This window comes from Thalia democratica, chromosome 3 (assembly GCF_965202585.1).
Source record: "Thalia democratica chromosome 3, ktThaDemo2.hap1.1, whole genome shotgun sequence".
Classification (NCBI taxonomy): Eukaryota; Metazoa; Chordata; class Thaliacea; order Salpida; family Salpidae; genus Thalia; species Thalia democratica.
The window spans coordinates 4,410,645-4,433,800 of record NC_139167.1 but is presented as its reverse complement, the minus strand read 5'-3'; the positions used below and the strand labels follow the sequence as shown (position 1 = coordinate 4,433,800).

The following is a 23,156-nucleotide window of genomic DNA, read 5'->3' as shown; positions in this document are numbered from 1 at the left end:
ATTTGACACCATATGGCAACTATACTCAAGCTTTTACGAGTCATTTTACATCTGACGGCTTTTATGACGTAATAGTGAAAATCGAGTCTGGTTGACTTTATGCGATTCTACATAGTGAAAACTATGTTTATTTGATTTGAGCTGAACGTTCATTGAACATGTCATATTTTGAGCCTTAAATGGCTTTAAAACTTTATATTATATATTATGATATACATACAGTCTGCATTGTAATGATTTATGAAGTTTTAGTGAAATATTTTAACTTTTAAAATACTTAATAATTGTTTACTTCTAGTAATAACGTTTAAAAAACTAGCAATCTTTATACAACTCTTAATTATTTAATATATTGTTGTAACTCATTAAGCTACAGATAGTTTAAACTTAATTTTTTCTTTTAATATTAAGACTAAATATTAAGATTTTAAAACAATAAATAAGTTGTCATAATTGATTAAAAACTAATTTGATTCTATGTTGTTAAAAAAAAAAAAATTAAACAAAAAACTTTCCTTATGTATTAACTAAATACTAAATTAAATACCAAATAAATACATGTTTATACATAAGTTCATTTAATTTTAGTTAAATTTTAAGTAGTTTAAAGGTTGGAAAAACAAATTGAAATTGTTGATAATGTATCATATTTTAAAATATTGTAGCAATTCAATATATAAGTTTACCGAAAAATATATTTTAATGTAAAACTGTAGGATGAACAATATGTAGGTTTTTCTTTTTTTAGAGAAAAATGAGACAGCTTGTAATAAATTTGTAAAATTGGGTTAAAAAACTTTGTAAAAACTGTCCCAATCCTTAAAACACTCAGAAAGAGATCTTTTGTTTATTAAAACATTTTCAATTCCGTTAAAATTTCGAAGTAATTTACATAAGTCTCATAAAACTCTCTGCTAGTTTCGACATTAACTAGAACTATGAAATTTAACATAGAATTTATGTAACTATAAAACGAGCAAAATAACTTCTGTTTCTTGCATTTGAACGCTATTATGACGCAACAACAGAAATAAGTCTGTTTTACTTCGAACCAGACCTTACAATTAAGAGTGTTAGCTATGAAAAACATATAAGTAGTGGAACAATGTCTTTATATTTTCAGGTCTCAAAAGACCTCACCTAGCTCACTTAATTTACTATAAACTAGAAGATTTAGTTTAATTTCTTTTTCTAAAATCATTTGGTTAGTTAGTCTAAATTAGTTAAATGAGCTTTGTCTGAAATTTTTAACTTGAGGAAAATTGTATGATAACTAACCTAAAATTATTTATTAATGGAATTTCATTCAAAAAAAAATTATTTAGCGTATTAACTTAAATAGTAAGATACAAAACAAAAACTTAACTTTCTTTTTTGCAGTTAAACACGTTTATCAAATTAGCTTTCGTATACTTTCTGCTACTTTTTTACCGCCAAAACAAATAAAAGTATTTTGTAATTTGTATTTTCGTAACAATTCATGCAAATATAAAACATGAAATGACTAAAAACAAGTTACATTTTTATAATATTAATGCTTGTACTAAGTTCAAATATTATATTAGCTAAGTAAAAAAAACATTTCAATAAAAAATAAATTATTTAATACGTTGTGTATAACACAGTTTAGTTTAAAAAGTCAAAAAACTTTTTTTTTTAATTATCAGTTTTTTTATTAATTTTATTTAAATTTTGCTAAAAATTAAATGTTCAACTAAATAAAAAAATTGTATCAAAATAATTTAAAATAATTATATTAATAATTTTATACACCAACAAGTAATGAAAAGTGAAAAAGTAAATTAACAGCTTTAAAGTTGTGGCATTTTTGAAGAATAGAGCTTTTATTAGTAACTGTTTTTACAGATTAAAAACTTATTCAATTCATTTTAAAAAAGTAGTGATAAGTACTGAAATTTCACTTTACAAATTCAATTTTCAATGCGTAAAATTTAAAATCATATGGCAACCAAACTCAAACTTTTACGAACCATTTTATATCTGACCACTTTTATGACGTAATAATGAAAAATAAGTCTGGTTAACTTTATGCAAATCCACATAATAAACTTAAAATTATGTTTATTACTTACAGGATGAATGTGTAGAACACATTCAACCTAAATAATATTAATACTAATTTTAATACAAATATGATGTACTTTGAGAGGTATTTATAAAGTTTTAGTAATACATTTTATCCATAAAAAAAACTTTATAACTGTTCACTTGTATCAATAAGGTTAAAAAAAATTAGCAATCTCTATACAACAATAGTTATTTATTAGACAAATATAATTCTTCTTTTTAAATTAAAGTTGTAACCCAATGAAAATGATTGATTGTTTTTTATTCTTTGACTTCAAGTTTATAAATTTTAAATTAATAAAATTAATAATTTGTAAACTTTAAGTTTATAACCAAATAAAAAAAGGCTGAACAATACTAGACTATCAAATTCATAAAGTTTACTTTTTATCGAATAATTACTTTAATTTTTGATTCAACCAACAAAATAGCATAACATTTCTTTAGTTCCAGTATAACGATCAGGAATATTTAACAACTTAACTACAAAAAATATATTTTAGTTAAAATAAATAAGTATCAAATAAACTAATGTATACTCTAACTCTAAACAAGTGTTTTACTAAATTGAAATTATTCAAAATATATCTTTTTTAAAAGTGTTGCATTAGTTTCGGCCTGAATTTCAATCAAAAAATTTTATTTTAATGTAAGATTTAAGTCATTAACAAATAAACTTTATCTACATTTTATCTACAAGATACTGTACTATCATTGACAGATTTTAAATTACAAATTCAATTTTCACTGCACAAAAATTAAAACCATATGGCAACCATACATAAGATTTTACGAGTCATTTTACATCTGACGGCTTTTATGACGTAATAATGAAAATGGAGTCTGGTTAATCTTTATGCGAATCTACATATTGAAAGTGAAATCGAGTTAATACACTTCCATTATTTTATTGTCAAATAAAACGAATTTTAAGCCTAAAAGGGCTTTACAATTTAAACTCTATTTATGACTTACATATATACTTTGTTGGGAACTTATAAAATTTTAGTGTTAAATTTTGGCTGTAAAAATACTTTATAACTGTTCACCTTTACAAAAATTTCAAACAATTATTTATCAATATTTATTTAATAATAATTACGTATAAGTCATATACAATTCAAAACAATTTAATTTTCTATTGTATCTTACTTAATTCAAGATTTTTAAGTTAAACTATTTTTAAATTAACTAAGCCTGAGTATTTTAAACCTTTCCAATTGAAGATTTAAGTTGACAATTTTGAAAACAATTTACTAGATAACTTTTAGTAAAAAACATTTAACAAAATATTTTTATTAGAGTTAGTAAACATAAAATTAAATATCAAATAAAATTTCCCAACATAAATTTCTGTTTATAGTTGCTAGCCTCATAAAACTTAGTAAAAATAAGCTTTTAGCTTTTTAGTATATTTAAACCTTGAACACTTACAAAATTTACAATAAAACATTTAAAAATTTCTTTATACATTTATTTAGTATAAATGTACTTATCACTGTATGTTTTTTATGCAAAAAATATTATTAGTAAAAGTGCATTGTCCGGGAATCGAACCCGGGCCTCCCACGTGGCAGGCCAGAATTCTACCACTGAACCAACAGTACTTGTTTTAACTACATTCTAGAGAAAATATATACTTCAAAATTTAAAAGCTAAATTGCTATAAAATATGAAAATTTTACACAAGATTTTAATTGGTTTTATAAAAACAAGCTAAAAAGCTTGAAGTATTTATCAAAAATTATGACCGCCTTACATATTTATTTGTTTATATGGTATAATAATGTACATATTCAACTTTTATTACCTTTAAATATAATAATTTAACAACTTCAACATAGTTATATTAGTTTTTATATACAATATACATAAAAAACAAACAAATATAATTATATCAATAATGTACCTTTAATTTAAACACAAGTTGTGAATTTATTTAATAATTTGAATTCAATTAGTGTATGTTTATATTGTAAATTTACTGTTATCTATTGTATAAATTAAGTAATATCTTACATCAATCTTATTTATAGAAAACACCAGTGGCGTCGCGTGGTATTTTTTTTAAGTGGTGCAGAATTTAAAAAAATATAAATTATTTTAATAAAAATATGTTTTTACTGTCAAGTTTGAAAACAACTGAACTTTTGCTACACCTGAAGATAAGCTTTGCTTTTAAGGGCATAGGGGGGATGAAACAATTTGATCTTATTTTATGTAGTTTTTACCAAGCTACAAGATGCTTTTTACAGATTTTAAAAATTCAGTATATGTTTTAAGATATAGCCGGTCAAAGTCAAAGGCAACAAAAGATTCATAATGGGAGGCACAAACTAAAACAGTGTTTAAAAAAATGTTTTACCCCCCCCCCCCCTTTATGCCCTTAACATCTACTTTAGAATTATTTTACTGAAATTACTTTATACAGTTTTAATTTAACTACAAGTCATCTTTTATCAATATAAAAAATTCTTAAAATTTTTGAGATATGGTAATTCACAGTCAGAGGTACAAATGAATCCTTATTTTTATAATATAAACTCAACAACAAATAAATCAAATCACTAAAATCATATCCTTTTTTTATAAGTTGGCCTCAAAATCTTTAGATGTTTCTTTTATAAAACAAAAAAAAATTGCTAAATTTGATATTTAAAACACTAAGAAAAAAAAAGTTATAACAAAAGTTTTTTTTTTGTATAAATAAAAATATATATTGATACTTAAAAATTGAAAACTTCTATTCACGAAAGTATAAAGTTTTAAAAAAATTAGGATGAAAAAGTTTAATTAAAAATTGTTTTAAAAATGATGGAGAATATTGGTTTTCAGTAAAATTGTATTTTTTGCTGTTTTGGTTTGCTCCTTGTATAATAAACCATTGTACTCTCTGGCTTTGACTGGTTGTAACTAAAAGTTTAATTGGAAATTTCAAGTTTATTAAAGAGTAACTATTAGCTTTCTGAAAAAGTTAAAATAAGAACAACATGTAAAAAAGTGCCTATACACCCTCCCCCCTTACTCCTCACTAATTTGCACATTTTTTTTTACAAGCATTAACATTTTTATTAACTTTTTTTCTAATTTTAATGTTTTTTGTTGGAGGTTTAAAATTCAATAGTTTTTTAAGGGTATCTTTTCTTTATTTAATATTTAATTGTTTTTCATTTTGATGACAGTATTTTTCTCAGGAGCTCAACTTTTTCAAGTTTAGTTGTGAGGCTGTTGAACTTTTCAAGAATTTTAAAGATAATTTATAAATATGTAACCATTATAGAAGTAAAAGTTTGGTTAGTTAGTTTTCATGTGGCCATAGGGGTAAAACACTTATTTTTTAATTTTAAATAACCTTGTTATTTTCAGAGTAAAAATTAGAACTGCTTTAGTCAGCCTGAATATTTTTCTAATTTGGTCTGTTTTAATTTATCTTGGGTCATCTTGAGTTTTTAACATTTCTAAGTTATCCTGATTATGAGGCAAGGCAACCATGTTTCAACAATTTTATCTAAAATTTTTGCTTTGTTTATGAAAAAATTAAACCAAAAGTTATATAAAGTAGAGGTAGACTAAATTTTCCTAAAATGTTAAACTACTCTAAGTAATCAAAGTTTCTAAATTAAGGCTATTTACTTTATTTAAATATGTGATTGTTTCAATAATACTATTTTTTATTTAATATAAATCTAAAATATTTTTCTGTAAGAGTGAACTAGAAGTTTATAATAAACTTCTTAATTCTTTTTTTCAGAACTTAAATTTTATTATTTATTTTATTAACTTTGTGATAACAATAATCAGTTATAGTTAAGTTTATGTATGCAGATTAAAATAAAAAATCTAATTTTTAAGACTTTGGTGATTTAGGGTTTTTATCTTTTTTTTCAAAATATGCAATTTATGGCAAATCTTTTAATAGAAGTGATCTGTTAAATTTAAAAAATCATGTGGGTACATAAACTCAAATTTAATCCTTTGCAGTAGCTTGCTTTGTTTTTATTTCATGTTTACAATAGCTTGTAGATGATACTTAAGCAAGTCCTGTTTTAGGGAATTTTCAACTTAGCTTACTTACCGCAAGATATTGACTTTGCGGTAATTCTTGAAGAAATTTTGCTTTTTTGAGTTCATTTGCGGCAGTCAGCTAAGTGTTTGCGGCAGTGAAGTGGGCAAAATGGTCGTTTTCAAAATTGAAGTTTTAAAAGAGATTTCGTTCAAAAAAATAACGAAAACGTTATAGATACTTATTTTTTTCTTAGAAAATTTCAAGGTGGTGCAGTTGCGGCAGTGCAACACCCCACGCGACGCCCCTGGAAAACACCAGTCTATTATTTAAGTAAATAAACAATTAACATTTGAAACTTAATCATTAACATTATTTAATTGCTACTATGGCAGTAAACATTGTAAAATATCAAGTGTGTGTAAAAAAAAGAATATATTGATCTTTAATAAGAAATAATCATATATAAAAATGTTTCAGCCCGGGTTCGAACCGGGGACCTTTCGCGTGTGAGGCGAACGTGATAACCACTACACTACTGAAACAGTTATTAATTATGAGCGTAATTGTGTTTATAAACGTGCGTTTATAAACGTGCGTTTATAAACGTGCGTTTATGCGCGTCGGTGACGTAATAATATGCTTGCTTGCTTTGAAATCCAAGCTTAGCAATTTTAACGCTCAAACTTTTATTAAATTTTGATTTCATTATTATTAACTTTTTTAAAGTACCTATCTCCATCTAACATTCATAAAGTATATATATCAGGGTTTCCCAAATTGGGCCAAGTGGCCCCCTAGGGGGCCACGAGCAGCAAAGGGGGAAGAGGGGGGCCATGAGCAGTAAAGGAGCCACAGGGGGGGGGGGGGGCATTAGGCCATAACTTGAAACTTACACTAGATATTCTTGAGTTTCAGATTAAGAGCAAAAAAAAAAAGTCTTGTGTGTATTTTATCGTAGTTTATGAGTAATCTTGTTTAAGGGGGCCATTGATTTTTCAAATTCTTTAAAAGGGCCATTTGCAAAAAAGTTTGGGAAACCCTGATATATATTAATGTTTTTGTTAACTTTAGTTTAAAAATTATTAAAGATATCTAGTAGTTTATCATTTTGTAAAGCTTAAACGAGTTGGCTTATATGTGTGATTTTTTGATTATATAGCAAAACTTACATTTTAATAAGATTAAATAGTTTAAATTGATTTTCAATTTACTTAGTTGTATTACAAACCTAAATTTAGACCACATTATTAAAATCTGTGTTTTTAATTAAACACATAACAAACTCTTAATCAATTGTTTTAGATTAATATTATCATTTACTTCGATAAAACAAACTAACTTTTGTTAACTTAATGCTTTTACAAGCCACTTTCTAAATACATACCTTCTTCTATAAATTTCATACAAACAAAAATCTAACCTTTTTCAACCTAATGTCATTATCATCCACTGCTTTCTGAACAGTTTCGTTAATTTCTTGACAAGGACCAGCCCAATTGGCGTAAAAATAAACAACCACTGGCATGAACCCGGCTTCAACTATTTTCCTTCTGCACTCCAGAGAACTTGTTACTTCAATAGTTTCGCCCATGTTTTCACCTGTAATTATATATCATTTCGTTAGTTATCATCAAACAAATAAAATTAATAAAAAATAAAACTAAGATTTTTCAATAATTTAGTTATTTGATTATATGGGTAGTATTTTGTGCAAACATATTATATAGTCTTTTAACTTTGTTTTTGTTTTTTAGTTTACACAAAATAAAACCATAATTGGCATAAAGTTGGATTATTTCTATTATTTGAAGAAGGCAACAAAAACTTATTTTTTAGGACAAAACTATGGTTAGTTCAGTTTTTATTATTAATTAAGATATAAACTTTAACAAAAAAGTTCCTACACCGGGAATCGAACCCGGGCCGCCTGGGTGAAAGCCAGGAATCCTAACCACTAGACCATGTAGGACTGTGATTGTTTAGCGTTTGTAGCATTTTTAAATAGAAATTAGTATATTACATGCTTCTATGTAATAGTAGTACACTTGAATATATATATATATATAAAGCATGCATTTAGTTTGACTAGTGTTACAACTTAATAAAAAGTATTTATATTTTAAAAGTTTAGTAACACAGTCTGTAATACTTAATACTTTAATTTTTAAACTTGTTTTTTTAGTTCTAAAAGTTTATTGAAAGTTTGTTGACTAAGGGAGTACAACTACTGAAAGCGTTTTGTACTTAAATATTTTAATGATTAATTTAATATGTGCAATAATAATTTGTAGATTTTTTAACAATCATTTAATTATTTTATCTCCTCTTAAACTTCTTATGAAAGTCAATACTTCTATTAGACAGAGTTAAACAAAAATAAATTTATACTAGGAAAGTAATTTTTCAATTTTAACTTGTATTATAAATATTTTTATTAACTTCTAATTCACAATACTAAGTCTGTTTATAAAACTATTTTCATAACAATAAAATACTAAAACAAACAATGTTTAAGCTTCATTATTTCATTAAAACATTATTTAATTCTGTTTTTAATAAGATAATAAATATATACAAAAAAATTTATTTAATATTAAATTTAGTCATAATATTATTTTTAAACATGAATTTAATTTGAATATACAATCATATTAGCAGAATTTAGTATTTAAATAATTTTGCTTAGTATTTATTTCAAACAAAAAAAATAACATAATTTTTTCTATTTAATTTAAGAAGTTTTATGTGTTTATTAGTAACTGATTATTTATTTGTCAGTTCACAAATATATTTCTAATAGTTTGATGATTAAAAGAAAGTTACTTAATAATGAAACTAATTCAGTGTACAACCTTAAAAATTTGTTAGATTTTTCTTTTATTTGAAAAACATATTTCATATTAAATACAAGATAGCTTAAAATAATTTAAACAAAAACTCATACACTAGGCAAGAACTCAATCTATATTTTAAATTCATTTTTAACACTTTTAAATAATATTTTTAAACAGCATATAAAAGTTTATCTAAAACTAAATACGACAAATACTTATTTTAAAACATTAAACACTTGAATGAAACTTGTACTTTTACTCAAAAATATCAATAAAACAGTATTAAATAGTTTTTATAATGCATAACAACTAAATATATGTATATAAATATAATTTAATCAAATTATTTAAAAGCCCTTCAAGTGAGCTCTGTAGAAGGTGTTAAAGTTTGAACAATAACTTTATTTTAAGGTGGTTATTCAAACTTGAACACTTTCTACAGATCCCACTTAAAGGGATTTTAAATAGTTTATTAGAAGAATACTATTTTAAAACACTACTACTAATAAATTAAATAAATTCTAAAATTGAACTAACTGATGATTAAAGCGTTTAGCTTTATGACATATATGTACTAGTATTTTAAAATCGTATTTTTCTAATAAACTATATATGTTGATATTAATAATAAATTATGCACACTAACATTAATGTGAAATAAAAACACAACAAGAATTTTAAACTAACAGATTGTAAGTAACACTTTTTTTATAATTAAACATTTCCATTAATCATTTATAACAAATGTAGAAAAATATAAACATGTAGAACTGATATTATTAAGCATATTTTACCCAAATTATCAGTCCACAAAAAGTTTATAAAACTTTCAACACTTTCATTCATAGTAAACTTTTTTAAATAAGAAATAACATTTCGTATCAACATTAAAAGTATGTATTTAAAGAAAAACTAAATTCTAAATGTTAGGAAATTTTACAAAAATATTCCTACACCGGGAATCGAACCCGGGCCGCCTGGGTGAAAGCCAGGAATCCTAACCACTAGACCATGTAGGACTGTGAGGAGGAGCAGAAATTATTGTATATAAACGCGCTTAAAGTGTATGAATAGCTATTGCACAACTGTAAGTAACATTGAGCTTTGAATAGCTTTGTGTTTGTGGTCTTTATGTAAAGCCAAGCACTTTATAGCTGATAATGGCTTATTCATTGGTTTGGATAAACGCTGTTAATTGTAACTATAAGTAAAGCTTTTAATCTCAACTTTTGTTTAAGCATTGTAATGAGCTATTTTTTAAGTGTTTAAAATTATAAAACTATTGTTTTTAATTCATATACTTATGCATTTAAGCATAACAACTTTTTAAACATGTTCAATATAAAATACACATTACTTACTAAATTAATTAAAACATTTTAAAATTATAATAGTAATTAGATATTATTTGACTAAAATAATTTTAACGAATTCTTAAACAATGTTTTAAAAATACATAGTAACTTTATAGTATTGCACAGTTAAATGTAATTATATCACTTATTTTTAAATATTTCTTTTAATCTACATACAATACTACATTTTTAATCTTTTAATCTGCAAAAATTAACACAGTATATGATACTACCTTTTTAAACTTTACCTGTAACAATTCTTTTTTTAAGGCTACCTAAATTAATTTTTAATTTAAATTAAACCAAGTTTTTATAAACAATGTTTATTATTCAAAATTACTTTGTATACTTTGCTAAAGTGTAATATTAAAAATAAAATAAAAAATTATCAAATAAGCTATGCACAAATTCAAACTTTCGATAAAAGTATAAAATGTTTAGTCAGATATAGCTCAAATATTAAATATGATAATTTGTACGTATTTAATATATATATAATATAATAAAATACATAAAAAATTGTAAAATTAGAGTTCAACTGCAAATTCTTACAACTTTTTAAATAACATATTAACATTATCTTTTTTTTTAAATAGAGTATCAACATTATTATATGTAATAATAAAATACCAAATACTATATTTTGCAATTGCACAAATAAATAAATTTGCATGAAAAATACTTGTACAAAAAATTTTTACAATGATACAATTGTAATTGACAACATATTTAACATATTGACAACAGTTATAAGCTTGAAGCCCATTTAGTCACAGTTTAATACTTTTGCCTTTGAATAAATTAGTAGCGTTTCATTTGATATAAATCCCAGCAAAGCGACATGCAGTCACTATGTGTTGTTGTGTGCATAGTGATGTCATAATGAGCTAAACTTTACATTGATAAACGTCACAATGACCCTTTGAATGTGTGCCTCGATAGCTCAGTCGGGAGAGCGTCAGACTGAAGATCTGAAGGTCCCTGGTTCAATCCCGGGTCGAGGCACCTCTTTTGTTGTTATTTATAAAAAATTCTTTCATATATCTCAACGGATGCAATGTACTGAAACACAAATTGTTTGCTTAGAAAATTTAAACTTAGTTTGTTGAGTTTATATAAAATAGATGATTTTATTTAAACAGTATATATATATATATTTTGCAAAATGTAACATTCAGTTCGAAACTAAACAGCTGAAGATTGTAGCAGTAAGCTACATGACACAATTGTTCTGTTTATTATGAACGTTACATTTGCAAAAATTTTTATAATAAAATATTCTATTTAAAACAAAATTAGTTTTTTTATACACTCTCTACAAAACTAATTTAAATTATCTAAGCAAACAATTTGTTTTTTCAGTAAATGCAACCGTGAGTTATAAAAAAATGTTCTTAATAAAAAACAATAAAAGAGGTGCCTCGACCCGGGATTGAACCAGGGACCTTCAGATCTTCAGTCTGACGCTCTCCCGACTGAGCTATCGAGGCACACATTCAAAGGGTCATTGTGACGTTTATCAATGTAAAATTTAGCTCATTATGACATCATTATGCACACAACAACACAAAGTGACTGCATTTCGCTTTGCTGGGATTTATATCAAATAAAACGCTACTAATTTATTCAAAGGCAAAAGTATTAAACTGTGACTGTTGAGGCTTTAAGGTTATAACTTGTTGTCAATAATCTCTTATAGACTACCATAGTTCAGTATAGGTTTTAAACCATAAGTTTAACAATCATACTTGTAAAAGCTTATTATAAAGCAAAAGTAATCAAGTTGTGTTAAAGTTTAAAAGTTGGAAATAACTTGAATACATGAAACTTTTTTAGTAGCTAAATAAATCAGTTTACAATAAGTTAGCAAATCATACTAGCAAGTTATTTTGTATTAAATATTTTACAAGCGCTACAAATTTATAAAAATAATTATATAAATCTATATATGTTACACTTACAAATTTCGTTATTTTAACTTTCAATAAGTTATCTAAATATCTAAAATATATAACGAACAAAACCAAATAAAACCATATAATATTGAAATAAAATTATACATTAATCACACAAAAAACATACTATACAAATTAAGTAATCACTAGTTACATAAACATACTTTACTATCAATTTAATTTCTTTTTTTACTTTTAGTAACTTGTCTAAGTGAAATTTACTATGCTACAAATAACAAATGAGTTTATAAAATTTATCTTAATACTTTTTAAAACAAACTTATAAATTTATTTACAATATTTTTTTAAGTTGTACTATCAGAATAAACTACTAAAGAAACTTATTAACAAACTTATTATAGAACATTTATGTAGCAATAAATTAGAACCAAAACATTGTATAAGAAAATACTTAATACATATATAAAAATTAAATGAAAACTTAACAGCCAATTTATAATCCAAATAAATAATACCAAATAAAATTTAAAAAGCATCTAGTATAAGCTAACAGAAATTAGCAACTTCTAACTTAGTTAGAATTTTTTTTTGTAATAATTTAGCAAAATATACTTTAAAAACTTTTTTACTTTTTTTTTAATTTTTTATTTTTAAGGAAATCTATATCTTGGTAAAAAATATTTTTTTATTAACATTAAAATATAACATTTAAAAACATTTTAGCAATGTATAATAACTTGTATTAAATAATAGATTAGAGAATTTTGATTATGCTTAACAAATTGATAGTTTAAATTACTAAAATTCTAATTTTGTTAAAATTCATTACGATTGATGAAACTTAAAATATATTTCAAATTTCAACAGCTGAAACAAGGTTTAAATTTGAACCATTAACTTAAAACTTTTTTTTAAAGAGAATATTAGACCATTAGCTAAATAAATAAGTAGACACTTTAGTTTTATACTTATTTTAACATAAAGATTTTTTATACATATAATTATTACAATGTAAACTGAAAAATACCACAAAATAAACAGTTAAAAACACCAACAAAAACCAATACAAACAGACATCTTTAATTTCATCAATTACTAAAAATTGATGTTAAGGGCATAAAGGAGGGTAAACCACTTTTTTCACAATCTGATTATATTTTGTTGATTTTTAACTAAGCTACAAGTTGTTTATTACAGAACTTTAATAATTCAACAATTAGTAATAACACAAGAAGTTTTTTTGTGTTTTGTATAACTTTTGTATCATTATTTACCAAAATTTCAAACAGTAATAGCTGATGACTAAAGCATTTAGCTTTATGAAACATGTGTTCTGTTTTTTTTAATCCACTTTTCCTAATAAATTATATGTATATTTATAACTTGTGTTTGTTTTATTACCTAACAAACTAAAGATAATAAAGTACTTTTAATAGCAGCTTATACATTGAACTTAAAATAAGGATTAAACAAGCCAACACAAGCGTGTTCAAGCACTATTTAACTTGAATGACTCTTATGCAAATAAAACCCAAGCTTTTAGAGTTTATAAACGTCACAATGACCTTTTGAGTGCGTGCCTCGATAGCTCAGTCGGGAGAGCGTCAGACTGAAGATCTGAAGGTCCCGGGTCGAGGCATATCGTTCATTTTTATATCAGATTGGATTTAGTTTTGTTAATACTATTGCTCTAGCATAACAAATTTTTAACCTGTAAAAATAACCATTTTGAATAATTAAATTCATTTCTAAATACAAACCAACACTCATTTACATTGTAGCTAAAATTGTTTGTACTGCTTGATATAGTTTAGTTATCAAGAATTATAAAGCATCATAATTAACTAGCTTGCAAACATCATTAATTTTGTTAGTCATACCGTTTTTAATTATATTTAATTTGAAGTTATTAATTTTTTTTTTAAATACTTTTTTAATAGTTATCAATATTATGTCATGCCCAATTTTAAAGTTTATATTTGTATTAAATGCTAGTTTATAAGTTTATATTGTCAAATTGCTTTTTATAAGTATTATAACTTAAGTTAAATTCATATATGACTAATAAAATTTTTATATATTTATACTTAGTAGACTTTTTAAATTTAATTCAAACTTAATTCTTTTTTATTCTATACAATGTTTATTAATTTAAAACTTATAAATAAATACAAGTAATGGAACTTTTGCTTTTAATAATTAAATTTATATTTTTGATGCAACGTATATATTTCAATAGATTTAGTAGCAAAATAGTTTTAAGGGCATAGGAAATCCAAGTAAATCACTTTTTTTCAAAACTTGATCTGTTTAAAAATGTTTAGAAAATCTGTAGAAAGAAAAATTTTAAAAATTAAAAAGTGTCTTCAACAGATTTTTCTAAATATTGCAAGAAACATTTCCTGAAATTTTTAAATGTTTATCTCAAATACATAGTAGAAGACATATTTTAAGTGAAATATTTTTTATTTCACTATTTTTGTTTGCACTTACTATAGTGAATCTATTGTACTCTCCAACTTTTACAGCTATATCTCAAAAATGTGTTTGAGTATTATAAATCTGTAAAAAGAAACTTGTAGCTTAATGAAAAATCTACAAAATAAGATCAATTTTTGAAAAAAAGTGGTATACTTAGATTTCCTATGCCTTTAAAACTATTTTGCTACTAAATCTATTGAAATATATACATTGCATCAAAAATACAAATCTAATTATTAAAAGCGAATTTCCATTACTGGCATATATTTGTAAGTTTTAAATGAATAAATATTGTATAACTGTTAAAAAATTTAGATTTAATTGTTTGCTAACAAAAGATCCTAACCATTAAAAACTCAGTTGAAGTGTGTTGATTAGTTAACACACAGAAACATATGTTGGTACAATAAAGGGAAGATTACTGTATAATTTGTTTTTATAAATATTGTATACAAATTATCATAAAGAAAAAAAAAGAATTAAATTTAATAAAGTCTACTCAAGCATATATATATATATATATATATATATATATAAAATAAGGTTAATGTTTAAACGTAAACACTTTCAACTGAGCCCACATGAAGGGCTTTTAAATAATTTATTCAAATGGCGATTTTAAAAATTCTGGAACATATGTTTCACAAAGCTTTAATTTTTCATAAAGCTTTGATCATCAGCCAGTTAAATTCAAAATACAAAGCACTGTACTAAACAAAGATACAAAAGTTATGCAAAAAAACAAAAAACAGTATGACGTAATATTGTACATTACAAATATTCAGTACAAAAATCGATCTACCTTCTAACTAATTAAACAACTAAAATTAACGAAAACAACAGTTAATTGACTATAAAATGCTTCAAAATTTGTTGTGTTTTAAAAGAAGCTTTTTTATATGTCTACAAGACGATATAAATTCGCTTCGCTTATTTAAACAACCTTCCTTTTTTAACGCATACATAACGGCTGTTGATTCTTTTAAGCACAGCCTACAAACAGGGTTGTTACCATCTGCTATTGGCTGTGCTCTTTTTATCACCTCCCAAGTTAATTTAAAATCAATGTTTTTGCGCTTAAGGCCGCAAACATACTTCGAAAGCTCAGTTTCATTTTCGTATACACCACCTTTAAAGGATTTTTTATGGTTGGCATACCGAAATCTGAATTGAGTGGAGCATAGGCCGATGTAGAACTTCTTTTCAAGGTCAGAGTTAACTGTTGCCTTGTAAATAATGTTCTCTGACCGGCAATTGCCCCCCTTCAAATTGTATTTACAGCCACCGGCGCAATTACACTGATTTTTGATTGAATTACTTTTGTTTAAAATCCTTTGATTATGTGACTTGATTAATCTCTCCAAATTCGCCATACATGAATAACTGATTCGCATATTATGTTTATTAAATATCTTTGATAATGGGTTATTTTTGTTGAAATGTTTTTTTACTAGGTTTATAAATTCTCTGCCGATGTTTGTTTTAACTGAAGTACAGAATGGGGGATTATACCAAATTATATTTCGCTTTCTTTTACTTTTATTGGTCGTTTTGTTTTTTTGCTCCGTTGTTTCATAATTAAGTTTATCATTGTAACCGCATTTTTTCATTATTAGTTCGTAATCTTGTTTTGTCATTGGTTGACGACTGACTACCTGGATGTGAAGCTCAACTTGCATGATCTCTCCTATATGCCTTATAAAAAGAAAAACGCAAAAATTATGTATATAAATAAATATTCTAGCCACCCAAAAAATATTATAAATCAAATACCAAAAATAGTTAATAAACGTTTAAATAAAAGATCAAGCAACGAAGAAAACTTTTTAAAGACAAAACAAGATTACGAACTAATAATGAAAAAATGCGGTTACAATGATAAACTTAATTATGAAACAACGGAGCAAAAAAACAAAACAACCAATAAAAGTAAAAGAAAGCGAAATATAATTTGGTATAATCCCCCATTCTGTACTTCAGTTAAAACAAACATCGGCAGAGAATTTATAAACCTAGTAAAAAAACATTTCAACAAAAATAACCCATTATCAAAGATATTTAATAAACATAATATGCGAATCAGTTATTCATGTATGGCGAATTTGGAGAGATTAATCAAGTCACATAATCAAAGGATTTTAAACAAAAGTAATTCAATCAAAAATCAGTGTAATTGCGCCGGTGGCTGTAAATACAATTTGAAGGGGGGCAATTGCCGGTCAGAGAACATTATTTACAAGGCAACAGTTAACTCTGACCTTGAAAAGAAGTTCTACATCGGCCTATGCTCCACTCAATTCAGATTTCGGTATGCCAACCATAAAAAATCCTTTAAAGGTGGTGTATACGAAAATGAAACTGAGCTTTCGAAGTATGTTTGCGGCCTTAAGCGCAAAAACATTGATTTTAAATTAACTTGGGAGGTGATAAAAAGAGCACAGCCAATAGCAGATGGTAACAACCCTGTTTGTAGGCTGTGCTTAAAAGAATCAACAGCCGTTATGTATGCGTTAAAAAAGGAAGGTTGTTTAAATAAGCGAAGCGAATTTATATCGTCTTGTAGACATATAAAAAAGCTTCTTTTAAAACACAACAAATTTTGAAGCATTTTATAGTCAATTAACTGTTGTTTTCGTTAATTTTAGTTGTTTAATTAGTTAGAAGGTAGATCGATTTTTGTACTGAATATTTGTAATGTACAATATTACGTCATACTGTTTTTTGTTTTTTTGCATAACTTTTGTATCTTTGTTTAGTACAGTGCTTTGTATTTTGAATTTAACTGGCTGATGATCAAAGCTTTATGAAAAATTAAAGCTTTGTGAAACATATGTTCCAGAATTTTTAAAATCGCCATTTGAATAAATTATATATATATATATATATATATAAATCTTATTAGTCATATATGAATCTAATTTAATTGATAATATTTATATAAATAATTTGACAATACATACTTATAACTTAGTATTTAATAAAAATATAAACTTTAAAATTTGGCATGACACAATTTGACGTATTATTATAAGATACTTTTTTTTAATTATTAACTTCAAGTTAAAACATAATTCTTGATTACTAAACTATAAGCAGAGCAAAATAATTTTTTAAACTATAGCTATAATGTAAATGAGTTTTAGTTTGTATTTAGAAAATGAATTTGATTATTTAAAATGGTTATTTTTACAGGTTAAAAATTTGTTATGCTAAAGTAATGGTATTTACAAAACTAAATTTATCTGATATAACATTAAAAGGACATGCCTCGACCCGGGATTGAACCAGGGACCTTCAGATCTTCAGTCTGACGCTCTCCCGACTGAGCTATCGAGGCACATGTTCAAATCACCATTGTGACGTTTATAAACACTTAAAGCTTGAGTTTTATTTGCATAAGAGTCATTCAAGTTAAATAGTGCTTGAACACACTTGTGTTGGCTTGTTTAAACAGCATTTTAAGTTCAATGTATAAGCTGCAATAAAAAATACCTAGTTAATTTAATCATTTCATGTATTTAAAATAGTAAAAAACACAAGTTACACTTATATATATGTATGTGTAAAAACACCTGTTATAATAAGCAATAGGTGAAGTATTTTCATTTATAATGTCACAGTTGTTAGTAACTTTATAAGTGCTAGTATAAAAATTTTATAAACAAAACTTTCACTTATCTTGATCACACTTGCAAAATTATTTAAAATATCAGTACAGCTTTATTTAAGGTTGCCAAAGTAAACTATATTATTAAATCAACATACTTATATTATATCAATTTATAAAACACTAATAAAAAATAAAATCTCTATATTTTTTAAAACACTTATTTCAATTACAACTAGTTAGATAATAAAAATACTAATAAGCTTTTTTCTTCAATATAATGACATCAACCAAGCTACCTGCTTATATCTAAAACAAGAAAATATTTAAAAAAAACGGTTAAAAATAACTTGCACTATATACACCAAGCTTATCAACTATATTTAATAAAAAAATTAAAAACACTTGCTTATTCTATATAATAATGTCTAAAACTTATTTTATTCAACATACAAACTTATAAAGAATAAAACAAATATTTAATTAATAAGTTGAACGGCAACGCAAAGGTTTAGACTTTGAAAATATTAAATCCAAAAACAATAGTATGTATAAAATTAACCTTTGAAACTTAAACAAAAACTTCATAATATTAGAGTATTTACAAAATTTAAACAGATAACCATACAAGTATTTTACTATACTGGTAAGTAGTTTATAAACTTTAGAAAAACCTGTACTTACTAAAACCTTGATGAATACAATTTGTATACATAAAGCATTAAAAATTTAATTTACAGTTTCTTGTTTTAATCTTAAGTAATTAATGAACATAACAAACTAAATATTTCATAGTTGTGAAATATTAGCTGATAAGACATCAATACAACTTTTAATACTAACTTTTTTACAATTAATTAATTGTATAATAATTATATATGATATAACATTTTACTATAACAACTTGTAAATTTTAGGTTAATTTAATACAACTTAATGATTACAATTCAAAATAAAACTAAGAAAAAAAAAACACTTTACATACTAAAACAAAATACCCAACAAATTTGTTATATTTATTTTAGTAAATAACTGCTGAATATAAATACTATTAGTTATATAAAATAAACAATAAAGTTTACAATTTAAAAATGTTACTTAGTTAAATTTTTAGTATCTTTTTAAATTGAAATCATTTGCCTGATAGTTTAAATACGCAAAGGTATATTTAGTTACTTTGTTTATTTTGAAGTTGTTTCAAGACAGGGTTTGGCTTAAACAGCAAAATGAAAAAAAAATATTGCATGCTACATTATAATGAAACATTATTTTGGGGGACAATTGTTTTGAAGATAAACAATTTAAAAAAATATACATTTATTAAAGAGAAAATGTGTTATGATAAAAAAAAATAATATAGGCAAACTTTGCTCACAATAGCATATTTGTAAATTTTTTTATAGAAACTTTTAGCTTGCAACTACTATGTTTATTTATTTTTGGTACAAGTTAACTGACTTCTGGTTAAAGGTGTATTGATAAAATCTCATAAGTTTATTCAACAATTGTTACTCATATTACACTGTTTTACCTAAAGTTATCTTCAGAGCTTTAAGTGATAATAGGTCAAACAGTGTAAGCTAAGAAGCAATCATTAAATAAAATTTTGATAAAAAAGCTCTTTAGTATTGAGCACTTTAATTCATATAGTTTTATAACTAATGTGAGTTCAAAAACTTTTACACAAGTTAAATCAGAAAAAAATATTATACTTTTTTTGATTAAAGTTAAATAATTTAGTTAAGTAACTATCACTTAAAGGCATAGGGGAGTAAATCACTTCTTTCAAAATTTGATCTAATTTTGTTAAGTTTTAACTAAGCTACAAGATGCTTAATACAGATTTTAAAAATTCAAAATAGTTTTTGAGAAGTAGCTGGTCAAAGTAGTAGACTACAATAGGTTCCTTATGGGAGGCAAAAAATACTACTTCACTAAAAATATATCTCTTCCATGTTTTTCGAGATAATTATTTCAAACTTTCAGGAAGTGTTCCTTGCAATATTTAGAAAATTATGTTGGTAAAATATTTAAAAAATTTAAAAATAAACATTTAGAAAAAGTAAACAAAAATATTTTTGTATAATTATCTTTTTTTTTTGTTCTGACAGAATTTTCTAAATATTGCAAGGAACACTTCCTAAAAGTTTTAATTATCTCAAAAAACGTAAGAGATAGATTTATACTGATTTCTAATTACTGCAATTTTAGTTTTCCCCTTCTATAAGGAACCTATTGTTGTCTCAACTTTGACCGGCTATGTCTCAAAAATTATTTTGAGCTTTAAAAATATGTAAAAAGCAACTTGTACCTTGTTAAAAATCAATAATATAAGACTAAATTGTGAAAAAGGTAATTACCTCTCCCCCTATGCCCTTAAATAGTGATTAAAGACTGAAACTTTGCGCCTTTATAAAGGATGTTAACTAGGTAACTAGTTATGAAGGCCATAAGGGGGAGGGGTTTGAACATCTGAAGTTAACATTAGTTATATAAAAGTAAAAGCTACAAGTCAATTATCTTACACTTTGAAAATTTTATCTAACTTTAGAGATATTGTAATACCTGTAAAATGCTTTTGATACAAAACAATTTTAGGAAATATTTTAATTGTAATTTTTTCAAAATTTATAAACTAACTAGAAATATATCTCCTCCTTTATTCTTGAGCTAAAAACTTTAAGTATATATCTTTGTATAGTTTAAAAGACTTTGAATGCTAAACTTTTCAAATATTTATAAAAAAATTAGATGAAAATAAACAACTTTTTTATTTTGATATAACTTTAAAATATCTGATTTAAAATATTGAAATATTAGTAATCAACTTATTTCAAAAACTTCAAGATAATCATTTAAAAACAAAGAGAGGATAAATTTTTATTGAAATAGTTTTTTCTTGTGTTTTTGGTTTGCTCCTTCTATACAGAACCTACTGATTGCTTATATCTCAAAGGTTGGTCTGAGTATTGTTAACTTTCAATATTTCTTTTAGCTAAGATAAAACTATAAAAAATTATTTGTTTGAAAACAAGGTAGACCATCTCCCCTGAACAGTAAACTACAAACTTATAACTTTGTAAAAACTAGTGTGGAATTCCAAAATATTACAAATACCCACACACATAACAATCTACAGTTTTGCAGTGCAAACCAATACCGTCTATTTTGTTTAAATTTGACCTTTTTTTTGTTATGCAGTTAATTTAATATATTATATCATTAAACTACAGATACAACTATATTAATTGCAATGCTGTGGGAAAAATATATAGATGCAATAATACAAACTTCTTATAATATTACACATTGACTATTTATTTACTTAAAGGTTCTTAAAATTATTTTTTAAGTTTTATCAAAGTCAATTTTATGATTTTTTTATTCAAGAATACGAGGGTCAAAATATTATAATTATAATTATTATTAATAAACATATGAAAGCTTCAATAGACAAGATATGTGTAAGATCAACTTTTTTTGAACTTTTCAGTTAAACTTGTTTGTATATAAGTTAAAAGTGGTGTAAAAAGCTTTTTTAACAATTATTTATTGAAACTTACTCTTTCACATATTTAATAAAATTAACTAAAAAAATTAAAGCTAACACTGCTTAGTAACATGTACTTTAAATTTGTTTAGCAAGTGACTGACAATTTACTTTAAATTAAATCAGTAATAAAAAGAAAAGTAAAATTCAAAAATAAGCAGTTACAAAACATTTTTTCTAATAATTCCTTGGTTCTATGTGATTTAGAAAATACTGATAAGGTGTAGAAAAATTGTGTAACTTAAATTTAAAATTGTATGAACATGAAAGTTATAAACCATACAAGCAATACAACTATATGTTCACTGCAAAAAAAAAGTGAACTCAAAATCTATTTTATAAAAGCTTTGCTACAACAACATATGTATTATAATTTAAAAAAACTATTACTAAGAAATATTAAAACTTTTACATGCTATAACTACAACTAACCTTTATTAGACAAACCTTTAGGACATTTGCAAACAAAAATGTGCAGAACTTGGACAGACAAAATATACAACAACAAACTTGATGTTTACAAAATCACTACAGTAAAGAAAGCTTAAAGCAGTGTTTCAAAACACAACATTTTTATTTTCTTTACTAAGTTTTTAAAAGCAGGGCTCAAATGGAAAAGACTTTTAAGAAAGTAAATGAAATTTGAAAAACATTATCAGCAGCGTTGGTTTTTTTTTTCTTTTTTAATCGTTAATCATTATAATTCAAACTTTAGTTGTGTATACTTTCAAACTTTTCTTTATTTAGTTAGATTATCAAAATGAATGCTTAAGCGTGTCAAAATAAATTTAAGAGTTATATTATATTATTTTTTAGCTTAGTTGCAGTATATTTAAAGCATTACTAAATTTTTAAACACTGTTATAGAATTGAATTATATATTTTGTATGGCAAACGTAGTTTATTGTACCATTTCAGTACTTACTATTAAAAATTCATTATTTTAGTTGTAAAATCAAAAGATTCGCCTCGACGCGGGATTAAACCAGGGACCTTCAGATCTTCAGTCTGACGCTCTCCCGACTGAGCTATCGAGGCACGCATTAAAATTGTCATTGTGACGTTTATAAACACTAAAAGCTTGAGTTTTATTTGCATAAGTTAAATAGTGCTTTAACACGCTTGTGTTGGCTTGTTTTAACAGCATTTTAAGCTATCGAGGCCAGAGATGTTAAATCGCAGAGCACAAAATCCCCGCAGTAGAATAAAAAATAAAAAGCATGGCAATAGAATTAAAATTTCTTATGAAAGCAAAAGCTGTATTTTACAAGTTGAGAACATAAAAGTTTCATGTATTCAATTACACCAACATATTTAAA

At 24.7% G+C, this 23,156-nt stretch overlaps 7 non-coding genes across 7 annotated transcripts; 1 reads left to right on the top strand and 6 right to left on the bottom strand.

Annotated features, from left to right (window-relative positions):
- Positions 1-6,563: 6,563 nt before the first annotated feature.
- Trnav-cac (transfer RNA valine (anticodon CAC)) lies at positions 6,564-6,636 on the bottom strand. The gene has a single exon. It is a non-coding gene; the product is annotated as a tRNA-Val (tRNA).
- A 1,355-nt stretch (positions 6,637-7,991) lies between these two features.
- On the bottom strand, positions 7,992-8,063 carry Trnae-uuc (transfer RNA glutamic acid (anticodon UUC)). The gene has a single exon. It is a non-coding gene; the product is annotated as a tRNA-Glu (tRNA).
- A 1,812-nt stretch (positions 8,064-9,875) lies between these two features.
- Positions 9,876-9,947, bottom strand: Trnae-uuc (transfer RNA glutamic acid (anticodon UUC)). Its single transcript has one exon. It is a non-coding gene; the product is annotated as a tRNA-Glu (tRNA).
- A 1,268-nt stretch (positions 9,948-11,215) lies between these two features.
- Trnaf-gaa (transfer RNA phenylalanine (anticodon GAA)) lies at positions 11,216-11,288 on the top strand. Its single transcript has one exon. It is a non-coding gene; the product is annotated as a tRNA-Phe (tRNA).
- Positions 11,289-11,700: 412 nt separating this feature from the next.
- On the bottom strand, positions 11,701-11,773 carry Trnaf-gaa (transfer RNA phenylalanine (anticodon GAA)). Its single transcript has one exon. It is a non-coding gene; the product is annotated as a tRNA-Phe (tRNA).
- A 6,171-nt stretch (positions 11,774-17,944) lies between these two features.
- Positions 17,945-18,017, bottom strand: Trnaf-gaa (transfer RNA phenylalanine (anticodon GAA)). The gene has a single exon. It is a non-coding gene; the product is annotated as a tRNA-Phe (tRNA).
- A 4,785-nt stretch (positions 18,018-22,802) lies between these two features.
- Positions 22,803-22,875, bottom strand: Trnaf-gaa (transfer RNA phenylalanine (anticodon GAA)). The gene has a single exon. It is a non-coding gene; the product is annotated as a tRNA-Phe (tRNA).
- Between the last annotated feature and the right edge of the window lie 281 nt (positions 22,876-23,156).